Source organism: Dendrobates tinctorius, unplaced genomic scaffold (genome assembly GCF_039654945.1).
Source record: "Dendrobates tinctorius isolate UK_male_01 unplaced genomic scaffold, ASM3965494v1 ptg000231l, whole genome shotgun sequence".
In the NCBI taxonomy this organism is placed as follows: domain Eukaryota; kingdom Metazoa; phylum Chordata; class Amphibia; order Anura; family Dendrobatidae; genus Dendrobates; species Dendrobates tinctorius.
In genome coordinates this window covers 9,039,708-9,047,929 of record NW_027361898.1, presented here as the reverse complement: position 1 = coordinate 9,047,929, position 8,222 = coordinate 9,039,708, and the positions used below count along the sequence as shown (strand labels likewise).

The following is an 8,222-nucleotide window of genomic DNA, read 5'->3' as shown; positions in this document are numbered from 1 at the left end:
GGCAGTGGGCAGGCCGCAGCCGCGGGCCGGAGTTGGGCGGTGGCGACCGCGGGCGGCAGTGGGCAGGCAGCAGCCGCGGGCTGTATTCTGTCGGTGGCGGCTGCGGGTGGCAGCGGGCAGGCAGCAGCTGCGGGCTGGAGTGGAGCGGCGGCCGCGGGCAGCAGCGGGCAGGCTGCAGCCACGAGCTGGAGTTGGGCGGTGGCGACTACGAGGAGCACGGTCGGGCGGTCGGTGTCTCTCTGCTGGACTGCTCGGTGCGGTCTCCCTCCTGTCTGTGCTGAGTCTCTCTCCAGTCGCTGCTCTCTTCTTGCTCTTGCTCTGGCTCTCTGGCACCCTCTAGCCTTCCTGCTCCTTCTCTCCTGCTCGGTCGAGTGCCCCCTGCTGGCGTCCTCAGCCCCTTTTATACTTGCTCCACCCCCATCCCTTCTAGAGCTCTCTCTGATCCGTCCCCTAATTATGTCCCCCGGAAACAGTCCCCCTAGGAACCTTGGTGACAGTCCCCTTGGTTTCGGCCCGGCTACACAGTGGGGACTCCTCCTCCTACACTTGTTCGCTCCCTGCTTGTGTGGGTTTACTCCATGTTCTCCACTACCACTGAAAATTGGATTGCTGTGGGGCCCACTAGAGAAAGTTAGTGATCACATCAATGTAAAATGCTGCTGAAAATGGTGTTGCTGTATATGCAACAGAGATAAATAATAGAGGAATTACACTCCTTATGACAAATATCAAAATAAGAATTGCTAGTAAAACTCTTCCTTGCAGTATCTGCCTGTGGGAGATAGCACAGGCTGGGGCCTCTCACCCTTTTGCAACCTGTGTTTTTGATAGGCTAAAGTTTAGCAGGGAAGAAAGGAGTTAACCGTCTTTACCTAAGTAAAATCTCACTTGTAATGACTGAACAGCACTAGGTATGGCTAAACTTTCACTGCGCAGAGTGGGAGGGGAAGTGGAGAATTTAAATTGGGATTTGGAGAACCAGCCTCTCACTTGTCTTCTAGCCTCCTCAGCATCTCAGGAAGGAGCGACTCTGGGTCTGTTCCAGGCTCCAGGTATGTGGTAATGAGATCTACAAACACTCCTTGTTTGATCTCAGATTTATTCTTCTGATTATAGCTTATTTTCTCAGTAATGTAGCAAAGGGGAAGTAATATGGGTGCAATATTATTTACCTACCTCCTCAATAATAATAATATTGTTTTAGGGACCTGAAACTTTACCAATGAAGCTGCATTTCATTACTTTCTTAATAAGGCATCAATATATGCTACACTGCTTCACTAAAAGAGTCATCCCATGGGTTCCTGTGCCAGCAGAGCTTACAGTCTAATTTCCCATGTGAGCTGTAATGTTTCACATTAAGTCTAAGGGTTATCAATGTGTCGAGGCTGGTAGGAAACTCACAATAGGGAAAAAAACAAAAACTCCATAAAGATATAACAATGGGCTGGATTTCAACTTCGAAACCTGGTGGATCATGTTTTGAGGGACAAATAAGCTTTTATACCATAACATCTATTATCTTACTATTATTGTTATTGGATTTTACATTTTGTGGGAAACCACCCCATACTGCTGAAAGGTTTTCTGTTAGGCCGGGTTCACACTTGCGTGTGAAATGCAAGAAACTCGAGTGAGTCTCTCACATCAATACCTGGCACTCGGACCTGAGTGTGCGGATGCATAGAAATACATGCAGCCGCACACTCATCCTGAGTGCCGGCAGCAGAGCCGGGTATTGATGAGCGAGTTTCTCGCTTTGCACATGCAAGTGTAACCCCAGCCTTAGATTCACTACACAAAAATCCATATGTAATATGAAGAAGTTCTGTTTGTTGTCCTACACAATCATAGGGAGTCCCAGAGGATGTGCTTACCTCAGTCTAGTTAAAAATTAAGTTTAACTTAAAGGATTCTTACGTTTATGTGATGGATATGAGCTTTAGGAGATACAATGTTTCATTGTGTAAATATTGTGTTAGTGAAGGTTACAGGTGCTTGGATTCCCATGGAAAAGTCCTGTTATACAAGACTGCAGCCCTGTGTTAACCATGTGGAAGTGGCCATGGCAGAGCTGTGTACATGATAGTCTGTGTATTAGTAAATATTATACCACCATGCTCCATATCACCAGATACAAGAAGGTTTTATAACTTATACTAGCTGTACAGAAGATACCCAGGTTATACCAGCATGCTCCATATCACCAGATACAAGAAGATTTATAACATACCAGCTGTACAGAAGATACCCAGGTTATACCACCATGCTCCATATCACCAGATACAAGAAGGTTTTATAACTTATACTAGCTGTACAGAAGATACCCAGGTTATACCAGCATGCTCCATATCACCAGATACAAGAAGATTTATAACATACCAGCTGTACAGAAGATACCCAGGTTATACCACCATGCTCCATATCACCAGATACAAGAAGGTTTTATAACTTATACTAGCTGTACAGAAGATACCCAGGTTATACCAGCATGCTCCATATCACCAGATACAAGAAGATTTATAACATACCAGCTGTACAGAAGATACCCAGGTTATACCACCATGCTCCATATCACCAGATACAAGAAGGTTTTATAACTTATACTAGCTGTACAGAAGATACCCAGGTTATACCAGCATGCTCCATATCACCAGATACAAGAAGATTTATAACATACCAGCTATACAGAAGATACCCAGGTTATACCAGCATGCTTCATATCACCAGATACAAGAAGATTTATAACATACCAGCTGTACAGAAGATACCCAGGTTATACCAGCATGCTCCATATCACCAGATACAAGAAGATTTATAACATACCAGCTGTACAGAAGATACCCAGGTTATACCAGCATGCTCCATATCACCAGATACAAGAAGATTTATAACATACCAGCTATACAGAAGAAACCCAGGTTATACCAGCATGCTCCATATCACCAGATACAAGAAGATTTATAACATACCAGCTATACAGTAGAAACCCAGGTTATACCAGCATGCTTCATATCACCAGATACAAGAAGATTTATAACTTATACTAGCTGTACAGAAAATACCAAGGTTATACCAGCATGCTCCATATCCCCAGATACAAGAAGATTTATAACTTATACTAGCTGTACAGAAGATACCCAGGTTATACCAGCATGCTCCATATCACCAGATACAAGAAGATTTATAACTTATACTAGCTGTACAGAAGATACCCAGGTTATACCAGCATGCTCCATATCACCAGATACAAGAAGATTTATAACATACCAGCTGTACAGAAGATACCCAGGTTATGCCAGCATGCTCCATATCACTAGATACAAGAAGATTTATAACATACCAACTATACAGAAGATACCCAGGTTATACCAACATGCTCCATATCACCAGATACAAGAAGATTTATAACTTATACCAGCTGTACAGAAGATACCCAGGTTATACCATGCTCCATATCACCAGATACAAGAAGATTTATAACTTATACCAGCTGTACAGAAGATACACAGGTTATACCAGCATGCTCCATATCACCAGATACAAGAAGATTTATAACTTATACCAGCTGTACAGAAGATACCCAGGTTATACCATGCTCCATATCACCAGATACAAGAAGATTTATAACTTATACCAGCTGTACAGAAGATACCCAGGTTATACCAGCATGCTCCATATCACCAGATACAAGAAGATTTATAACATACCAGCTATACAGAAGATACCCAGGTTATACCAGCATGCTTCATATCACCACTTAAAAAGATGAGAGGCGTCTGTAATTTACATCATAGGTAGACCTCAACTATGGGAGACAAACTGAGAAAAAAAAATCCAGAAAATCACATTGTCTGTTTTTTTTTCATTTTATTTGCATATTATGGTGGAAAATAAGTATTTGGTCAGAAACAAGCAATCAAGATTTCTGGCTCTCACAGACCTGTAACTTCTTCTTTAAGAGTCTCCTCTTTCCTCCACTCATTACCTGTAGTAATGGCACCTGTTTAAACTTGTTATCAGTATAAAAAGACACCTGTGCACACCCTCAAATAGTCTGACTCCAAACTCCACTATGGTGAAGACCAAAGAGCTGTCAAAGGACACCAGAAACAAAATTGTAGCCCTGCACCAGGCTGGGAAGACTGAATCTGCAATAGCCAACCAGCTTGGAGTGAAGAAATCAACTGTCGGAGCAATAATTAGAAAATGGAAGACATACAAGACCACTGATAATCTCCCTCGATCTGGTGCTCCACGCAAAATCCCACCCCGTGGGGTCAGAATGAACACAAGAACGGTGAGCAAAAATCCCAGAACCACGCGGGGGGACCTAGTGAATGAACTGCAGAGAGCTGGGACCAATGTAACAAGGCCTACCATAAGTAACACACTACGCCACCATGGACTCAGATCCTGCAGTGCCAGACGTGTCCCACTGCTTAAGCCTGTACATGTCCGGGCCCGTCTGAAGTTTGCTAGAGAGCATTTGGATGATCCAGAGGAGTTTGGGGAGAATGTCCTATGGTCTGATGAAACCAAACTGGAACTGTTTGGTAGAAACACAACTTGTCGTGTTTGGAGGAAAAAGAATACTGAGTTGCATCCATCAAACACCATACCTACTGTAAAGCATGGTGGTGGAAACATCATGCTTTGGGGCTGTTTCTCTGCAAAGGGGCCAGGACGACTGATCCGGGTACATGAAAGAATGAATGGGGCCATGTATCGTGAGATTTTGAGTGCAAACCTCCTTCCATCAGCAAGGGCATTGAAGATGAAACGTGGCTGGGTCTTTCAACATGACAATGATCCAAAGCACACCGCCAGGGCAACGAAGGAGTGGCTTCGTAAGAAGCATTTCAAGGTCCTGGAGTGGCCTAGCCAGTCTCCAGATCTCAACCCTATAGAAAACCTTTGGAGGGAGTTGAAAGTCCGTGTTGCCAAGCGAAAAGCCAAAAACATCACTGCTCTAGAGGAGATCTGCATGGAGGAATGGGCCAACATACCAACAACAGTGTGTGGCAACCTTGTGAAGACTTACAGTAAATGTTTGACCTCTGTCATTGCCAACAAAGGATATATCACAAAGTATTGAGATGAAGTTTTGTTTCTGACCAAATACTTATTTTCCACCATAATATGCAAATAAAATGAAAAAAAAACAGACAATGTGATTTTCTGGATTTTTTTTTCTCAGTTTGTCTCCCATAGTTGAGGTCTACCTATGATGTAAATTACAGATGCCTCTCATCTTTTTAAGTGGTGGAACTTGCACTATTGCTGACTGACTAAATACTTTTTTTCCCCACTGTAACTTATACCAGCTATACAGAAGATACCCAGGTTATACCAGCATGCTCCATATCACTAGATACAAGAAGATTTATAACATACCAGCTGTACAGAAGATACCCAGGTTATACCAGCATGCTTCATATCACCAGATACAAGAAGATTTATAACTTATACTAGCTGTACAGAAAATACCAAGGTTATACCAGCATGCTCCATATCACCAGATACAAGAAGATTAATAACTTATACCAGCTGTACAGAAGATACCCAGGTTATACCACCATGCTCCATATCGCCAGATACAAGAAGATTTATAACTTATACCAGCTGTACAGAAGATACCCAGGTTATACCAGCATGCTCCATATCACTAGATACAAGAAGATTTATAACTTATACTAGCTGTACAGAAGATACCCAGGTTATACCACCATGCTCCATATCGCCAGATAAAAGAAGATTTATAACTTATACCAGCTGTACAGAAGATACCCAGGTTATACCAGCATGCTCCATATCACCAGATACAAGAAGATTTATAACTTATACGAGCTGTACAGAAAATACCAAGGTTATACCAGCATGCTCCATATCACCAGATACAAGAAGATTTATAACTTATACCAGCTGTACAGAAGATACCCAGATTAAACCACCATGCTCCATATCACCTGATACAAGAAGATTTATAACTTATACCAGCTGTACAGAAGATACCCAGGTTATACCAGCATGCTCCATATCACTAGATACAAGAAGATTTATAACTTATACCAGCTGTACAGAAGATGCCCAGGTTATATCAGCATGCTCCATATCACCAGATACAAGAAGATTTATAACTTATACCAGCTGTACAGAAGATACCCAGGTTATACCAGCATGCTCCATATCACCAGATACAAGAAGATTTATAACTTATACTAGCTGTACAGAAGATGCCCAGGTTATACCAGCATGCTCCATATCACCAGATACAAGAAGATTTATAACTTATACTAGCTGTACAGAAGATACCCAGGTTATACCAGCATGCTCCATATCACCAGATACAAGAAGATTTATAACTTATACTAGCTGTACAGAAGATGCCCAGGTTATACCAGCATGCTCCATATCACCAGATACAAGAAGATTTATAACTTATACTAGCTGTACAGAAGATACCCAGGTTATACCAGCATGCTCCATATCACCAGATACAAGAAGATTTATAACTTATACTAGCTGTACAGAAGATACCCAGGTTATACCAGCATGCTCCATATCACTAGATCCAAGAAGATTTATAACATACCAGCTGTACAGAAGATACCCAGGTTATACCAACATGCTCCATATCACTAGATAGAAGAAGATTTATAACTTATACTAGCTGTACAGAAGATACCCAGGTTATACCAGCATGCTCCATATCACTAGATACAAGAAGATTTATAACATACCAGCTGTACAGAAGATACCCAGGTTATACCAGCATGCTCCATATCACTAGATACAAGAAGATTAATAACTCACACTAGCTGTACAGAAGATACCCAGGTTATACCAGCATGCTCCATATCACTAGATACAAGAAGATTTATAACTTATGCCAGCTGTACAGAAGATACCCAGGTTATACCAGCATGCTCCATATCACTAGATACAAGAAGATTTATAACTCACACTAGCTGTACAGAAGACACCCAGGTTATACCAGCATGCTCCATATCACTAGATACAAGAAGATTTATAACTTATACCAGCTGTACAGAAGATACCCAGGTTATAACAACATGCTCCATATCACTAGATACAAGAAAATATATAACATACCAGCTGTACAGAAGATACCCAGGTTATACCAGCATGCTCCATATCACTAGATACAAGAAGATTTATAACATACCAACTATACAGAAGATACCCAGGTTATACCAACATGCTCCATATCACCAGATACAAGAAGATTTATAACTTATACCAGCTGTACAGAAGATACACAGGTTATACCAGCATGCTCCATATCACCAGATACAAGAAGATTAATAACTTATACCAGCTGTACAGAAGATACCCAGGTTATACCACCATGCTCCATATCGCCAGATACAAGAAGATTTATAACTTATACCAGCTGTACAGAAGATACCCAGGTTATACCAGCATGCTCCATATCACTAGATACAAGAAGATTTATAACTTATACTAGCTGTACAGAAGATACCCAGGTTATACCACCATGCTCCATATCGCCAGATAAAAGAAGATTTATAACTTATACCAGCTGTACAGAAGATACCCAGGTTATACCAGCATGCTCCATATCACCAGATACAAGAAGATTTATAACTTATACTAGCTGTACAGAAAATACCAAGGTTATACCAGCATGCTCCATATCACCAGATACAAGAAGATTTATAACTTATACCAGCTGTACAGAAGATACCCAGATTATACCACCATGCTCCATATCACCTGATACAAGAAGATTTATAACTTATACCAGCTGTACAGAAGATACCCAGGTTATACCAGCATGCTCCATATCACTAGATACAAGAAGATTTATAACTTATACCAGCTGTACAGAAGATGCCCAGGTTATATCAGCATGCTCCATATCACCAGATACAAGAAGATTTATAACTTATACCAGCTGTACAGAAGATACCCAGGTTATACCAGCATGCTCCATATCACCAGATACAAGAAGATTTATAACTTATACTAGCTGTACAGAAGATGCCCAGGTTATACCAGCATGCTCCATATCACCAGATACAAGAAGATTTATAACTTATACTAGCTGTACAGAAGATACCCAGGTTATACCAGCATGCTCCATATCACCAGATACAAGAAGATTTATAACTTATACTAGCTGTACAGAAGATGCCCAGGTTATACCAGCATGCTCCATATCACCAGATACAAGA

General features: G+C 41.4%; 1 protein-coding gene across 1 annotated transcript in view; it reads left to right on the top strand.

The window, feature by feature from the left end:
* Positions 1-1,003: 1,003 nt before the first annotated feature.
* The window catches only part of LOC141059897 (ectonucleoside triphosphate diphosphohydrolase 8-like), a 57,413-nt gene continuing 50,194 nt past the window's right edge, over positions 1,004-8,222 (top strand). The window contains exon 1 of the mRNA XM_073556099.1: positions 1,004-1,052. The gene's annotated coding sequence lies outside the window, so the exon portion shown is untranslated. The remainder of the gene's footprint in view (positions 1,053-8,222) is intronic.